Below are 18,647 nucleotides of genomic sequence, written 5' to 3' on the forward strand. Positions count from 1 at the left end.
GAGGATGGTCACCCGACCCCCGTTTTTATATTCCGAATTACATTGCACATGCAGCCAGATTTGCATTCTAAAGCTACGCGGACAGTCTCCGGAACAGTTTACGCACAACAATGACCCCGAATAATGATTTACACCCCTTATACGCTGAGGATGGTCACCTGACCCCATTGTTTTTATTTCGGATTACATTGCTCATGCAGTCAGAGTTGCATTCTAAAGCAACGAGGACAGTCCGCGGAACAGTTTACGCACAACAATGACCCCGAATATTGATTTAAAGCCTTAATACGCTTAAGATGGTTACCCGACTCCGCATTTTTTTCTATTTCTGATTACATTGCTAATGCAGCCCGAGTTGCTTTCTAAAGCAACGCGGACAGTCTCAGGAACAGTTTACGCACAACAATGACCCCGAATACTGATTAACACCCTTAATACGCTTAGGATGGTCACCCGACCTATTTATTATTTCGGATAACATTGCTCATGCAGCCAGAGTTACATTCTACAGCAACGCGAAGCGTCAACAGAACAGTTTACGCACAACAATGACCCTAAACACCGATTTACACACCTAATGCGCTGATGATGATTACCCGACCCCATTTTATTATTTTGAATTACATTGCTCATGCAGCCAGAGTTGCTTTCTAAAGCAACGCGGAGAGTCCCCGGAATAGTTTACGCACAACAATGACCCCGAATACTAATTTACACCTCTAATAAGCTGAGGATGGTCACCAGACCCCCATTTCTATATTCCGGATTACATTGCTCATGCAGCCATTTTACATTTTAAAGCAACACGGACAGTCCCGGGAGCAGTTTAAGCACAACAATGACCCCGAATACTAATTTACACCTCTAATACGCTGAGGATGGTCACCCGACCCATATTTTTATATTCCGGATTACATTGCTCATGCAGCCAGAGTTACATTCTAAAGCAACGCGGAGAGTCCCCGGAATAGTTTACGCACAACATTGACCCCGATAACACCCCTAATACGCTGAGGATGGTCACCCGAGCCTTTCTTATTACGGATTACATTTAAATAAATTAAACAACGAGAACAACTCCAAAATATTTCATATTGTTCATAAATTCATACAGGACTCGAAACGATTCTGATCATTACCTGACTGGCAAAGTATCCCCATATGGTATGGACTTAAGTTCTATTATTCCTAGATATATTTCCATTCCCTATTTATATATGCTTTATACAATAACTTGTGCTTAAATTTGTATCCATTATACATCGTGTTAGAACTATCGAACCTTTATCTAAACACACAATCCTTAGTTCTGTTATTTGGCATAAGTAACATTCGTTCTCGCAGAAAACATGTATCGTCTAATGGTCAAGCATGCACTTTTTTCTGGTAAACGAGAAATTTTATTCCTGTGCTGATGAACTCTATAAGCTATGTAGCCGTTCCAATCCATTTCAATATTATCATCAACTAGTGTGTGTGTGTGTGTGTGTGTGTGTGTGTGTGAGTGCGTGCGTGCGTGCGTGCGTGCGTGCGTGGGTTTGCACACACCGCCAACTGAGGACAATCCTTAGAAATAACAGCAACGATTGAGACCATTACCGCCAACTGAGGACGGTCTCATTTGGCATTTTTTTAAGGTAGTCTCAAAGTTCGTTTTATGACTTGAAACGAAAAATAAAATCATAAAAATGGCCTGTCCTCAGTTGGAGGTCAGAAGGGTCAAGTGTATGGGAAGTGCGTGACCGTCCGTAAATTTCCATTTTTTGCCTCTTTTTTGGTCACACTCCAGTGGTCTCGATTGGCGGTGTTACGCGCATCATCAAGTGAGTGAAACATCTGTTTTCAATTGTTAATTTACTTTATAACAATATTTTATCGTAAAATATATGTTTAAAGGTGTTATCTTATCAGTATGATACGGCCATGACCAGACGTTGTTTACTTCGATTGATTTTTGAGAATGTCATATGTTTTCGCGATGTCTGACCCGGAAACGGAAAATTCCATTAAAATGAAGATACAGTGATGGTTTCTACAATTATGATGTGCCCATTAGCTGTTTATATAAGAAACTATATACTTTTCTTTGAAATAGAAATTTATTACATTTTTTATGCTAATTTAAAGAATTATTATATGTCAACACGAGTTTTCGGAGACATTCAGTGTACAGTATTCTTGTAAAAATGAACAAAACAAGATTTAAGTTGGTCAGCTGTTATGTTTAAACACCAGCTATTCGCCAGTAGTTATTTTTGAATGGTTTAATTTATTAAAGCTTATGTATCAACAAAAGCAGTGCATTAAAGCATTATGCTTAATAGCATACATCTTAGTCCAAATAATTGTACGTTGTCGTTAATGAATGATAGCTTCAGTCTTCAGAGACGGTTTTTATTTGGCGACTCTAAGCGTCCATGTCCCACCTGTTGTTTTCCTAGCCAAGAATGACAGAGCCCAGCGCTAAGTTTATTGAGTGGAAAGATAAAGGGCACCTGCTAGGTAGTTTAAATTGGTGATGCTTTGTTGACAGATCAGTATGAATTAGCAACCCCTGCATTGGAAAAATGTCTTCCGGGCTTGTTAAAATTCTGAATTTTATATACAGGGCGCAGGGCTTGTTAAAAAAAATGATGCCAAGCAAAAGTTTAAGAATTCAGGCTTGTTCATCCAAAAGTCTAATATCGATGACTGGTTTCATGAAACACTTATGCACCAGCCAATTGTAACCACGGTCCCCCCCCCCAGGTCCAATGGAATAGCCGGGACTTTGACTTTCATTCCAGCAAACACCGGGCAAAATCCTCGCCTTGCGGGGACGAACTGATTGTTAAACGCCGACCAAATGCCCCCGCACCCCAGAGACTCTATATAAGGCCCAATCTCCGCTAAATTTGCCGTTATGACTAAACCATCGCGGTCACCCGGCCCTGCGGGGGCACCTGGAAAATAAAAACACAACCCTTTTCCCCGGCTATCCCCGGTATACCCCCGGACCTGGGGGGGGGGGGGGCGAGGTTACAATTGACTGGTGCATTAAGTGTAATAAGAGAATGGTATTGTCTAAAAATAATTCAAGTGTAACCTTTGTGGTTTAATTTAACAACGCATTGTTGTTAAGCTTGGCATAATTGTAGTCTGTGTTAGTCAAGTTTCGTTTTATTGCAATTTAATGCTTTTCTGTGCAAAATATATTTGCACAAGTTACATGGTAAAATATGAATATAAACCTTTATTACCTATTTCAAACATAAAATTCTTCTCGAAATAAAATTTCAATACGTGTCAAAAACCCCCTGTTTTTGCACAAACCCGTTTAGACGTTAGGTATTGGAAGAATCCTGTATAACACGTCTATTTTTTTAGACTAGCATACAATCATGCTTGTAGCTAACAACCATGCATGAACTTCATCAAACACATGATTACAAGAGCCGTCGTACCAACACAAACTAGTACTTCTATGAAGTCTCACCATATATAGAGAGAAGTCGCCCCGCATATGGATTATATACGGTAGTACATATTATTTCTGTCAAATTTTACAATATTTATTGGATATCTTTTTTAAAGGTATTTTATTGATTAAGAATTGATGATGGTAAATTAATATAAAGTCTATATGACAAGCTACTTATATGAATCTACCCATACCGCCTATATAATACATATGTGGGGCGACCTGTCCGTATATTGCACGACTCGTATTGGTGCGAGTTTGTGTTGGTACGACTTCTGTTAGCAAACTTGTAGCCCTCTGAAAAATAAACTACACTATGATTTGAATAGGTTTTCAAGACAACCAAACCCTACCGACAAAGAATCATGACCCGATTATGTTTTTTTATGTTAAGGTGACTGTGAATGCAAAATTATTCTGTTTAGGGTACAGTGACTAACCTTAACTTTCTAATGTTAATGTTTAAGTCAAGTGTGGTCATAAGGAATTAAAACAATCAAAAATCAAAATTATATAGATCTATATGTCCAAAATTTACTGTCGCTTATGCTCAGAAGTTGTATGTGAACTGATGTGATGTTAAACACTTATCTTTAAGATACATGGTTGTTTTGCAGTCAGATTTATTGTTAATGTAGCAGAAGTCCAAAACAATATCATATTTAACGGCGTACATTTTGTTTAATTTCATCTTTATAAAAAAACTCCAAATACGATTGAATGTTACCACTAGCCGGTTGAAAGCAAGATATGATATAATGTTTATTTTTTATTTCTTTTAAAAAACAATCTAAGAGTCTAAATCAGTCTTTACCATGTATATCCGATAAAATACATAAAATTCATCTTAGAGTGACTTACTGTTATATATAACAGTTAAACAGTATATAAATAGCAACAGCTTTCCAATTACAGCCAATATCTAATCAATTGATTGTAACCAATAATTGATTGTAAAATAGAATACTGTTTAAAACAAGGAAGCATAATTAAAAAAAAAAGCAAAATATAATTATTATCAAAGTAGAAATGAATGTAAGTGATAATGTGCCATATAAACATTTGCATTCACATATTCTAGTGGAGGCATAATTAATTATTTTATTGCAGACAAAGTTTTTTTCTTGGCCAATTCTTACCTGATTTCTATCAAATGTTTTTTCATAAATAGGACAATCTAAAGGAAAATATTGTCGCAGAATTGGGGAAAATACATACTCACCTATTTTACATGTATAACAGGACATAACTTTGTTGGCAGAAAGTTATAGTTCAGGCCCCAGCATAAGGTGTTAACCAATGATTTTTTAGCTTGACTATTCAAAGAATAAGGAGAGCTATCCTAGTCACCCGAGCGTCGGCAGCAGTGTTGGCGTAACCACTTATATTAAAGTTTGTGTACCACCTCAAATATTTTCAAAGTCCATTGACATATGGCTTCGAAACTTTGCACGCTTGTTCACCATCATTCCCCCAACCTGTACACAGGAAGAGGTAACTTTATCAAGCATTTTGAGAAAATTATGCCCCTTTTTCTTCTTAGAATTTACGTTAAAGTTTACGTACCACCTCAAATATTTTCAAAGTCCATTGACATCTGGCTTTGAAACTTTGCATGCTTGTTCACCATCATGCCCCGACCTTTATTTTAAATACAGAGTAATTCTTTGGTATAACGTACATGTTTTGTTTACAATTAAAATTACTAGAAAGTTTTTATTTGCCGTCAGTGCAATTGGTAAACTCCAAGGTTGCTCTGTTAAATTGTATTGAATTGTCCCCTGGTTTGAGAAAGCGTAAGTGATTGAAGATTTTTGTTGTCTTTGATACGCTTGAAATATGGTGTGTTTTTCTTAACTAGGAGTTGCAAAGTGTTATAATATTGGTTGTCAGTGGGTGTGCTATAAAGAACTTCCAGTAAACGTGCCTCAAGTTTTATGAGACAAAACTGGTTGAAGTGCTTAGCTTAAATGAAATTTTATACCAGAGATATTTAAGAAATAGTTTTGTATGTGTTGTTCAACTTGTCCTCAATTGGAGGTGTTTGTGCTAGAATTGTCCTCAGTTGGAGGTCATTCACACTGCACTATATTCAGTAGTTTTTCTTCCATGTTAAATACCATAATGTATAGTCTTGTTCTGTTTTTGATGCTTCTGTCACTTTTCAGTGATGTGATGTTTTTGTATTGCAGCTGAACATTGCCATGATGTGAATACTGTTGATACTGATGATGTGGATGCTGATGATGTGGATGATGATAATGTGGATGCCTCCGGACTGAAATAGGTACTTTAATCTTTCTTATAATATAAGATGAATGGGTGCCTGTTATTGGAGTAAAATTGCAATTATATTTTGTTCTAGTATAAGCCTAGAGGAATATAGTTTTTTTCTTAACTAGAAGTTGCAGTGTTTAAGTTGCAGTGTTTTGGTATTGGTCTTCAGTGGGGTTTCTATCAAATACTTTCAGTAGAGGTCCCTCCTATCTTATGAGACAGAACTGTTTGAAGTGCCTAGAGTTAAAGGAATTAGATACTAGAGACTTATACGAAATAGTTGTATGTGTTGTCCAAAGGTATTAATTTGTCCTCAATTGGAGGTGTTTGTGCTAGAATTGTCCTCAGTTGGAGGTCATTCACACTGTACTGTATTCAGTAGTTTTTCTTCTATGGTAAATACCATAATGTATAATCTTGCTCTGTTTTTGATGCTTCTGTCACTTTTCAGTGATGTGATTTTTTGTATTGCAGCTGGACAGTGCCATGATGTGGATACTGTTCATACTGATGATGTGGATACTGTTCATACTGATGATATTATGCTGATAATGTGGATATTGATGATGTAGATGCCCCGGATGATCAACCAGGGACTAATAAAGGTACGCTTTTTCACTTACCTTTCTACTTATATGAGATGAATGGTTGCCTGATATTTAAGTAAAATTGCAATTTAATTTTGTTCCATTATAAGCCTTGAAATTTAGTTTTTTTCTTAAAGGTCTAACAGTTGCAAAGTGTTAAATATTGGTCGTCAGTGGGTTTGCTATAAAACACTTTAAGTAGAGGTGTCTCCAGTCTTATGAAACTGAACTGACGTTGAAGTTCCTAGCATAAAAGGAATTAAATGCTAGAGATATTTATGAAATAGTTTTATGTGTTGTCCAAAGGTATTAACTTGTCCTCAATTGGAGGTGTTTGTGCTAGAATTGTCCTCAGTTGGAGGTCATTCACACTGCACTGTATTCAGTAGTTTTTCTTCCATGGTAAATACCATAATGTATAATTTTGTTCTGTTTTTGATGCTTTTGTCACTTTTCAGTGATGTGATGTTTTTGTATTGCAGCTGGACAGTGCCATGATGTGAATACTGTTGATACTGATGATGGGGATGCTGATGATGTGGATGTTGATAATGTTGATGCCTCCGTTGATCAACCAGGGACTGAAATAGGTTCTTTAATCTTTCTTATAATATAAGATGAATGGGTGCCTGTAATTAAAGTAATATTTCAATTATTTTTTGTTCTAGTATAAGCCTAGAGGAATATAGTTTTTTTCTTAACTAGAAGTTGCAGTGTTTTGATATTGGTCTTCAGTGGGGTTTCTATCAAATACTTTCAGTAGAGGTCCCTCCTATCTTATGAGACAGAACTGTTTGAAGTGCCTAGAGTTAAAGGAATTAAATGCTAGAGATATTTATGAAATAGTTTTATGTGTTGTCCAAAGGTATTAACTTGTCCTCAATTGGAGGTGTTTGTGCTAGAATTGTCCTCAGTTGGAGGTCATTCACACTGCACTGTATTCAGTAGTTTTTCTTCCATGGTAAATACCATAATGTATAGTCTTGTTTTGTTTTTGATGCTTCTGTCACTTTTCAGTGATGTGATGTTTTTGTATTGCAGCTGGACAGTGCCATGATGTGAATACTGATGATACTGATGATGTGGATGCTGATGATGTGGATGCCTCCGTTGATCAACCAGGGACTGAAATAGGTACACTTATCTTTCTTATAATATGAGATAAATTTGTGCCTGATATTTGAGCAAAATTGCAAAAAAAAATTGTTTTATGATAAGCCTTGGAATATAGTTTTTAGCTCGATTATTCGAAGAATTAGGAGGGCTATACTACTCACCCCAGTGTCAGCGTCCGGTTAGAAATTGCAATTTAGGGCAAGTTGGGATTTTCACTTAGAGAAGTCCAATACATTCATTCAATTAACTTAATACTTAACATAGTTGTTCATGACCATCAAACAATGAGGTTAGATAACTCCATATTATCCTTTTTACAAATTATGACCCCTGATTGACTATTGAACTTCGGTTAAAGATTTAGGACAGGTTGGGATATTTATTAACAACTTCTATACCCTTTGTTCAATTGACTTAATACTTCACACAGTTGTTCAGGACCATCACCCCTTTGAGGTTACATAACTCCATATCATCCTTAGTACAAGTTATGGCCCCTGATTGACTTGGGTTAGACTTTTAGGGTAGGTTAAAGTTTTAGGGCAAGTTGGGATTTTCACTTATTAGTCCAATACCCTTCATTCAGTTGACTAATAATTCACACAATTGTTTAGGACTATCACACAATGAGGTTACATAACTCCATATTATCCTTAATACAAGTTATGGCCCCTGATTGACTTAGGTTAAGTTTTAGGGCAGGTTAAAGTTAAAGGGCAGGTTAAAGTTGTAGGGCAAGTTGGGATTTTAATAAAAAAAACGTCTATACCCTTCATTCAATGCCCTTAATACTTTGCATAATTATTGACGACCATCTTAGAACAAGGAACATAACTCCATTTTAACCCTTAATACAAATTATGGGAATGATTTTTTTTTTCAATTTTTCTTTTTATATTTTTTGAAAGGCACATTTTTATATATATTCTTAACCACATTTTCATAAAGGGAAAACCAGTTATTTGAATATCAACTTGCGTCATTGTTCGGGCGGCTGGTGGGAGGCAGCGTCAAAGTCACCTTATGAATGGAATAATTTTAGCTAGGTTTGAAATAAATAGACCAAACTTGGTATATAGGAAGAGTTTATAGAGACCTTTTCTGAGATTGTGTTTTGGGCCCCTAGAGTTATGGTCTAGGTCAATGTCACTGTTGCTAAAAATAGAAATATGCTTATACTAAATAACTCAAGTAAAGGTTGACATAGTGTGACCAAACTTGGTATATAGGACAAGTTTATGCAGAGCTTTCATGAATTGACTTCGCTCGCCTAGGGTCAATGTCACTGTTACTAAAAATAGATTACTGTGTAACCGAACCTCAACAAGTGGTAGTAAGCCGCACGGGCGGTTACAAGAACCCTCAGGTTCGACACAGGGCAAAGGCAGGGAGGTTGGGTGTGAAGAACAACTGAGATGTTTGCATTTTTTTATACAATCTATTCAAGAATTCAAGTTCATTAATTAAATTCAAATGGAAATAACACTGTAAAAACCAAACTAACTATGAAATTAATAAATGCCTTAGATATACTTAGCTGCTCAGGCAAGCCATAATGCAACTTTAGGCTGTAAGTTTGAAACAATTCTGTCGAGTGTCAAAAATTGACAAACACAGTATAAAAAAATAAACTCCAAGTAACTTATTTCTAACTATCAAAAAGCGGAGAAATTTAACATCTCAGGTACAATAATCAAGTTTTTAAATTGGAAAACCTATATGAAAAAATGTGAGTGGCCCACAGGGAATCCATGCACTACCTTAACAGAGCCCAGGAAAGTAAAAATGGTGAAGGTACCTTCAGAGGACAGATAACTTACTGAAACTAATTCAGTCGGTCTTTAAGCAGTAAGAAAAACCAATCCAAATAAAAGTAATGAACTTCTGTAGAACAGGAAAATGTAGTAACAGTTATGGTTGACATACTTTGACCAAACTTAATATGTAGGAAGAGTTTATAGAGGACTTCCATCGGATTGTGTTTGGGGCCAATCGAATCAAGGTCACTGCTACTAAAAATAAAAATATGCTATGTTTAACATGGACAACAATGTATATTATATAGCACTGTAAGACATGTTGCTCAGGTCAGTGCTACAGAAAAATGAGTTTGCTTACCGTGCCCATTTTATTGTACAAATTAAGAAATCAAATAATATAAAGGTTATCAGTGAAAACACATCATCTTGAATACAGGTCATATTTATATATTGACTTGCAGAGGCACTGTTGCTAATTCCTAGACAACTTCAATTGATAAAACATGTTTTAATATAGGATTTTATGGTTATTTATCCTAAAGAGGACTATCAAGAACACACTTTCATATTTTAGTGCTCAAAAATAGATGAAAATATAGTGATTTTTTTTTGTCTATAAAATAGCCTGTATTTCTGTGTTTTAGGAAAAACGAACAGCCACAGTCAGAACACCTTGGAGCTAGGCTGAAGAAGACGTGGTAGAAAATGGCCTTAAAAAGTGTTTTAAGCTTAATACTCCACCAAAAATAAGTTAGAATGTCTTGAACTTATAAAGAACTTATAAAGAAGTATCCAATTCTTGCCAGGCGATCAAGGACAATGGTGAAAGGGTACATTAGAACAAGGCAACTGGCCTTGCAATAGGCTCATCAAAAAGCAAACAATTAAACAAACAGATACTTTAAATTATAGAATAGACTAGATTGCATTTTGATTTAAGCTTTATATCTGAATACCATCAGTGATTGACATTTTCTTTGGATATTGTTCTATTTTCATTTATTTTTTAACAATTAAAAATTTGAAATTGAATATGTAGGTGATTTTGCTAGAATTGTCCATGATGTTTGTGGTCATTTACACTGCAGTGTATTCAATTGTTTTTTTTGTTCCATGGTAAATAATGGTGTGTGGTATTGCTTTGTATTGAATGCTTCTGTCACTTCCCAGTGATGTGATGTTTTTCGTGTTGTTGGATAAATTGATGAAATGCAAATGAAATATCATCATGTATGAACATGTCAAACAAAAATGTATAAACTTTCTTCTGTTTGCTATCAAAACGTTTAGTATTTGTTTGGTTGAATTGTATCTAGAGCCAATGAATGAAGATTTGTTTATTTCTGAAATTTGATATGCATTAATTTTTGTAAAAGAAAATTTTTCAGAAAAAAGTATCTTGGTATTGTGATATGCCTTGGCACCTGTCAGGGCTGTGGGCATCATGCAGTCTTTTACCTAGGACAGTAACTAAATCACTTCATATTTAAATAAAACTTGGTTAAGATGTTGCCAGGGACAATATGCATGTGTACATCAAGGGGCATAACTCTGGCTTTAGTTTGTATTGAGTTATGCCTCATTTTCGAAGGAGAAAAAAACAGACGAGCGCTGGTGTTCTCTTCATGGATGGCGCTCTTGTTGCAAGATCAAGGTTCAATGTTGAAATAAGATATGCTTTGTAAGTTATTTTAACTAACAGGGGAAAGTCTGACAATCAAGTTTAGACTTTAATAGCTTTAATAGTGATTGTTGTGTAAAGTGGACTTTCAACATATTTTATCATATAAATAAAAGTATGAATTCTGCTCTTTGGAGATAAAAATCATCTACTTTCCGGCTATTGATAATTATGTACTTATTTCACATATCCGAGCATGTTACAACATATGTATCCGAGGTTCTTTTGACATGTATTTGTATCCATTTGTCTACGTTATACTGATTACTTAGTATTGATATATTCGTATTTAATACCTGTCTTGTTATGATCAGCTATATAAATATATCCATCCATCCGAAGTTTCTGTTAATTGACACTTAACTATTACAGTATTACAATCAGACCAATAAAATACTTCTGAAAACTTTACTGACTTGCTGACATTATCCTTGATGTATATGCAAACAGATATCTGTGTCACATCCTTAAAGTGCAAAGGAGTCATTTTAGTTCCACAAGATGATGCGTTGTTCGCATTACATTACAGTATTAGTCCCATGTAACACACTGGGTGATTCAGTTGTTTCAACGCAGTCGTTATCACACGCTGAAATAGCCATTGAAATTAAGGGCAGTTAGTATGACTATCTGTTTTACTTCCATATAAGAGTTACAATATGCAGAGGTGTTACTTTTTTAGAAAAGAAACAGTGAGAAAGATTTTACCAGCTAGACCTATAAACACACCGACAACATTTCTGTTCTGTAGTACCGTACGAATTCGCTGGATTGATACCCGTCGGCGTCGCTAAATTAGGCATTTTTCATGCATCAACAATGCAAAAAGTATGGTCTGATCATATATTCAATGAATAGCAACAACAACATAATAAAAGCATTTCACAACTACATTAAAACACCCTTTCCAAGTTCCATCCATTTGAAGGCAGCCAGATCCTACTCGCCGAAGACAAAAAATATTTCAAGTAGCAAAGAGCCTCAACATTACTTAACACTGGTGGATTGAATTTCGTTTATGGACCAGAACTAAGATACATGAATGGCTCTGACTAGTCCGGATGGAAGGGCGTGGTGGGGGGGGGGTTGAGTAGGGGCCGAACAAATCAATCCATGTGTTCTTCTAACGATCATATCTAGGAACAAAAATAGAAATAAAGTTTACAGTTAGGAAGATACCAAGCGGGGTATCTTTCGAAACGAACACATCAGGCGCAAAGGACTCCAAATGACATTTGGTCCGCGGAAGGGTTGGGCTCGTGTCACGCCCGGGTGATTTTTTTCAATTGTAAGCATTGAAAGACTCGATTTCCAGTGAGTTCAGGTTTTGTTTTCATGTTTTTTTCTCTAAACCTTTTTACATTTCAAATAGGTGTTAGATCTAAAACTAATATCGTTTGATAACATTTATTCACTGAGAAAGAAATTGCTAATATGATAAAACAGTAATACACATGTTATGGACACGTTTGTAAGCACACATTTAATACTAGTATTTTCTATTTCTGTACCAAATACAAATAGTCACAAATTAATAAATCACACACATTAAATTCATTTTAATCAATTAGAGTAATCATGCCATGGTGACCTGTATATTCAATATCGTGTCAGACATGTATTAATCTATATGCGCGTAGCTTCATTTGAAATACAATTAAAAAAAAATGGTATCAAATATTGCGGCCCAATTGCCGTTACTAGCTAGAATATTGGGACCGCGGCCACGGCCCATGTGGTACCAGCTCCTACGCGCCTGAACAAACTGAGAAAATCTCGAACAAACATTACATGATTTTTCGAATAAGTGTAGAGCACTCGAACAATGGATTTTTGAAAGTAAAAAATGGGTAATTTATCTGCCTATAGTCGAGGCTGATATTTCTTAGCATTAAAGGGTCTGCAACCCTGCTATTATAATGAAGAGAACTGGTTATTAATTTGCATTAATTTTAATAATCATACATAATTATATGTATGAATTTACATTACATGCACCCTGACGATGATTTACCAAGATATCGCTCCATTAAATGAAGTAACCCTTTGCCATGACAATGATATACATTGGAGGATTGTACATAGTTTCACTATACATTTATGCTTGGGTTCACCATAAGTAGGACACTGAAGTATTTTAGGCTTAAGATAATGTCAAAGATTCTAATGCTGGAATTTCTGATGTTTTGAAGCACAAAATCTATGGTTTTGGGTCACAAAGGGTAAATTTTGGTAATAAAAATAATAACTTGAAAAAAGATTTGGCATCAAACCTACCCTTTTTTAAAGATGCACTCTTATACCCATGTAAGATTTACCATAACTAATTACGATTGTTTAAAAATACCAAAAAGGATGAATAAATGTCAAAACAATGGTTCTTATGAAGGATACCGTAGTTATATTTGAAAGAAAGTTGCAGAAAACACGGTATTCCAACCTGATACGACTATTGTTAATCACAGGAAATCTTTTAGCATTCACCAATCATTTAATATTTTTGCGTTTTTAGCCATTAAATACACGATAACAATCGTGCTATCAGTAAGTTATACTTTCCATATATGTATTATTCAGTAAGTAGTTAAAGGTTTATCGCTTAAAATGTATGTTTCTTATACATGGGTTTGAGTTGATTTTGAATAAGAGTGTCACTTTAAGGCAGGTGAACGGAAACAGAGCTTGTTTGCCTACCTAAAACTTATACCTTTTAAGTTATTATTATGGTGTAAATATTTGCAATAAATACACATGTATCGACTTCGTATATAAACACAAATCAATCGCGGTACTCGATAAATATGGTATAAGCCAACCATCACAAATTTAGTGCAACGCAACCTTTTACAGTAATCAATCGGAACACCTCGGCCGTCGTTTTATGGCGGAGATGGTCAGGGTGTTCCGATTGTAAACTAGTGTAAAATGCGGCCCAAGTAAGGCCCTATGATATTTGTATACGGAAAACACGGCCCTTGCGGGGATCATGTAAAATGTTTATTATTTCTTAATTCATTGTTAAATTTCGTTCGAGCGTTCCGACCGTAAACTTATTTGGTAATAGTGTGAATAACTGTATAGGGTAAAACACCGCCCTATTGGGTGATATACGACTCTATAGATAAATTGAAAAAAAATCTTTATTCATTGAAGTTCGGCTTATGAAAAAGAAAAAAAAATGCATAAGAAATTCCCTACCAATACAGCTATCAAAGTACAGTATTAAAATGCTTTAAAATATGCAAGTTTGAAAAATGACCGTAGATTTCACAGTCTTTGGCGACAAAGTTTTTCAAATGAATATCCCATGGTCCTATTTGTTTTATCTAAATTTATTTTCGAAATTAAGAAAAAAGTTAAGGAAATATATTATTCAAAATCGTAGAATGCTGGCGAAGTCAACCATATATAAGAATATTTATAAAGTTGTCATGGATCACGGCTATATTTATGCTAGCTATTCTTATGCCTTGGCCCAAAATGATAATTTTTCTATTTGTGTGAATCAATCAATTCCTAATCACCCACTATTTAGGAATCAATTTTATGATTGCCTTTGTGTACATTCTATTTTCGGCATTAAATTTAATATCTTGTATTTCTTTCCCGCTGTGCACTTTTTTTATGATGTTGCTTATTATGATGTTAAACGTGTCGGAAAATAGCTCATTTGTTAACACACGTGTATTACAAATAAACATTTCTTGCCTTGTTCTGGTGATACAAAGGAAAGTGCCGGTGCTTTAAAGAACCAAGCGGTTGCATGCTTCGCACACGGATCTCTTGTCACGGATCACTCTGTTTCTTCAAATGTTCATATAAATTGACTGAGAAGTGCATGTCACTGCTATCTCATCTTACTAAGTTCATTAACCACAACACATGTAGTGATAGCATCATGGCAGTTCAAAGTCATAATGCAGCTAATGATTACGGGCAGAACTTGATTAAATAAAATAAACATAAGCGAAATCTAGCGAAATTCCATTGAACTGTTTGATTTACATACGTACAACGCCTTATCTGGTCAATTACCTAATTGATTTACTATGAATTATGAAAACGTGTCCGCCCAGTGTTATCTTGTATATTGACAGCATAGTCTGACCAAGCGCTTCAAAGACCACGACCCCAACCAGTGATACAGCTCTTCAACGACCAAGTCTGTCTTCACACGACCAGGCGCTGGAACGAACATGACTCAAACCCCACGAGCCTATGTTTCAACGATCATGACTCCAATCCCGCGACCTAGCGCTCCTAACAACAACGTCACTCATCACACGACCAAACGTTTCCGCGACCATGACTACATTTCCGGATCCTAGCGCTCCAACGACCACGTCTCTCATCACACGACCCGGCGTTTCAACGACCATGACTCCAATCCCGCGATCTTATGCTTTAAAGACAATGTCTCTCTTCACACGACCCAGCATTTCAACGACCATGACTCCATTCCCACGTCCTAGCGCTCCAACGACCACGTCTCTCATTACACGATCCAGTGTTTCAACGACCATGACTCCAATTTCGCAACCTAGCGCTCTAACGACCACGTCTCCCATCACACGACCCAGCGTTTCAACAACCATGACTCCATTCCAGTGTCCTAGCGCTCTAACGACCACGTCTCTCAATGCACGACCCAGCATTTCAACGACCACGTCTCTCAATGCACGACCCAGCATTTCAACGACCATAACTCCATTCCAGTGTCCTAGCGCTCCAACGACCACGTTTCTAAATGCACGACCCAGCGTTTTCAACGACCATGACTCCATTCCCGCGACCTAGCGCTCTAACGACCACGTCTCTCATCACACGACTCAGCGTTTCAACAACCATGACTCCATTCCCGCGACCTAGCGTCTCATCACACGACTCAGCGTTTCAACAACCATGACTCCATTCCCGCGACCTAGCGCTCTAACGACCACGTCTCTCAATGCACGACCCATCATTTCAACGACCATGACTCCTTTCCTTCGACCTAGCGCTCTAACGACCACGTCTATCATCACACGACTCAGCGTTTCAACAACCATGACTTCATTCCCGCGACCTAGCGCTCTAACGAAAACGTGTCTCATCAAACAACCCAGCGCTGTAACTACTCTGACTCTGACCCCGCAACCTAGCGCTCAAACGACTACGTATCTCGTCACGCGACCCAGCGCCGGAACTACCATGACTCCAAGGCTGTGTTTCAACGTCCATGACACCAACTCTGCCATCTAGCGCTCCAACGGCCACGAAACGAGTCCCATGGACCAGTGAAAAAAACACAACGGAGAAACAATGTCGACTTTGACAGAATAATGAAATCGAAATCGAAGGTCCATCTAGAATGAACATACTTGATAATGTGCATCCTGGACAGATTCTGAGATTTAGAAGTTGTTATTTGTCGTAAACAAAGAATATCGAGGGATATATGTGGATCAAGGAAGCAAACATGTAAGAATGACAGACGGAATCTGTTAAAAAACGCCATGCAGAATGTTAAACAAATGAACCAATGAGGTCGGTGTGACCCCCGTTGGGTTCTTCGTTGTCCGAGTATATTTTTTTTCTTAAATGAGGGTTTACAGTCAAATCACACAACGAACAGGTTGACGTATAACGTTTCCCGAACAACCGCTTTGTTTTTTTTCTTCAAATTTGCCTGGTAATAAATTGTCCTCATTTGGAGGTCGGAGGCAGAATGTCCTTGGTTGGAGGTGTTTCGTTCGCATTTTTTGGGTGTGTCAATGTCCCTGGTTGGCGGTGTTTTGTTAAAAAATGATTACGTATTTAAACCTCTACCCAGATAGCTTTAAGTCCGTTTAACACATTGACGTAATTATTTTTCGAAATGACACCCTGGAAAATGGTGTCCTCATTTGGATGTGAAATGTTGCGTGTCCTCAGTTGGCGGTGCTTGCAAGTATGCGTGCGCGTGCGTGTGTGCGTGCGTGCGTGCGTCCTCTTTCAGTTTGCTATAGGCACTATAAAACATTCTTTACTTTCTTTACAATGTTTTTGGTGTGTTTCAAAACATTTCATCATAAAACTTTGACAAAAACGGTGAACGAGTAATTAATCGAAGTTGTATTAATAACTCGGGCTTGAATATGCAACCCCAGACCAGTGATTGATTAGACACCTCGCTTCACAAAGCCTATTTCGCGAGGAAGGCGGTGACCTGTCCCGATTTGTTTTTGAGATGGAGCTAAAAACATGTGCGCAATACACATGCAGGCACCAGCTCGTGTGCGACACTTGTTGCCATGAGCTTCAAGGGCGATGCCATCTACAGAATAATCTTAATTCCGACGTAGGACGCCATACACTGGTAATGTCTTCACATTTGCCTCCGGGCTGTCTAGGTATAAGCAGAATGGTAAAAGTGATTTGATCATTCTCTTTGAGAGAAGATATACAGGTATTTCGCGCATGAAAATGATATTGATGCTATTAAAACATTTAGTGCCCCTTAAATTGCTGTTTTGTTTTAATTAACCTTTTTATCTCATTATGTTAATTTGCTTAGTAATATCATGATGGATTTCTTTTAGAATAATAAAAACTGCTACCACTAGAATGTATTTTATTTTATTCTTAAATACAAAAGTCTAATGACTATTAAGAGAAATACACTATTTTTTCCATTTAAATATATGTTCTATTATGGTAGCGTAGTTTCAAAGCATGAAGTATTTGCCCAGGATTTAAGCTAATGAAAGATAGTTCCATCGCTATTGGTCAAATTTATAAATGCTTTTTATAAGTTGAGCAAGCCATTTTCAAGTCAGAATCTAGAATATTAATGTACATGTAACATAACATGCAACAGTATGTATTTTCTTACTATTGTGTTTGATCACATACATAATGTAATGAACATGCTGAAGGTAGGGATCTTTGACTGATTTAATTGTAAAACGATGTTTTCTATTTAAATATAGAAAAAAATAAGTTTAATATTATGACGTTATATGTTACCTACCACAAACTAATGGTGTTAATAAATTTGCTGATTTTATATGTAATAGAACTGGTAAATGCAAAGTAAAAAACGTTTTTCTGTAACGAATATTCGGAATCGGAGAAAAGTACTCTCAGACTGCTTAAATATAATGTTTAATCTACTGTTTTACTATAATCACCTGATCTGCAATAACAAGGTTTCCACCCAATTGGGCATTTGATCATAAAAAAAAGGCATTCTTATATTTTTAAAATTCTACAATCACATTGAAAAGATCAAAGCATAATCCAAAGAAGACTACAAACTAACACTATATTTTCATTTTAATCATACAGAATGTAATATGCTAGCGCATTAGGAATGGTACTTTACGTTTCTTTTTGTATATGTAAAATAAAAAGGTAAATGTTTTGGGAATGACCAATAGTTATGTTTAAATGTTCAATATGTCGTTAATTAGTTAATTGACGGGTGTTTATCATGTTGTATATATTTGTTTTGAAAAAAATCTTAATATGCAAACTGATAGTTTTTAAACACACATTTCCTCCAAATTTGATTTGGAATATTGAATATTAAATGATAATTAAACAAACGTGGTCATACGAATATGTTACAAACAATAGTCAACAAAATAAAGTGTATGGCTCGACTTGTTCGTGATGTTTTATGTATAAGAAAATAGGAAAGTTTTAAGGTAACCAAGTCTACAACCAGTCTACACCGTCACATACTATTATGTAATTTTACAGTTACCTAGAAGTGTCAGCTTCGAATTACTTTACGCTAAAAC

General features: G+C 36.2%; 1 long non-coding RNA gene across 1 annotated transcript; it reads left to right on the plus strand.

Moving 5' to 3' along the window:
- Positions 1–1,680: 1,680 nt before the first annotated feature.
- Positions 1,681–7,458, plus strand: LOC128203472 (uncharacterized). The gene is made up of 5 exons (XR_008255951.1): positions 1,681–1,823; positions 5,653–5,747; positions 6,212–6,342; positions 6,807–6,914; positions 7,366–7,458. It is a non-coding gene; the product is annotated as an uncharacterized LOC128203472 (long non-coding RNA).
- Positions 7,459–18,647: the final 11,189 nt, after the last annotated feature.

Source organism: Mya arenaria, chromosome 9, assembly GCF_026914265.1.
Source record: "Mya arenaria isolate MELC-2E11 chromosome 9, ASM2691426v1".
Taxonomy (NCBI): Eukaryota; Metazoa; Mollusca; class Bivalvia; order Myida; family Myidae; genus Mya; species Mya arenaria.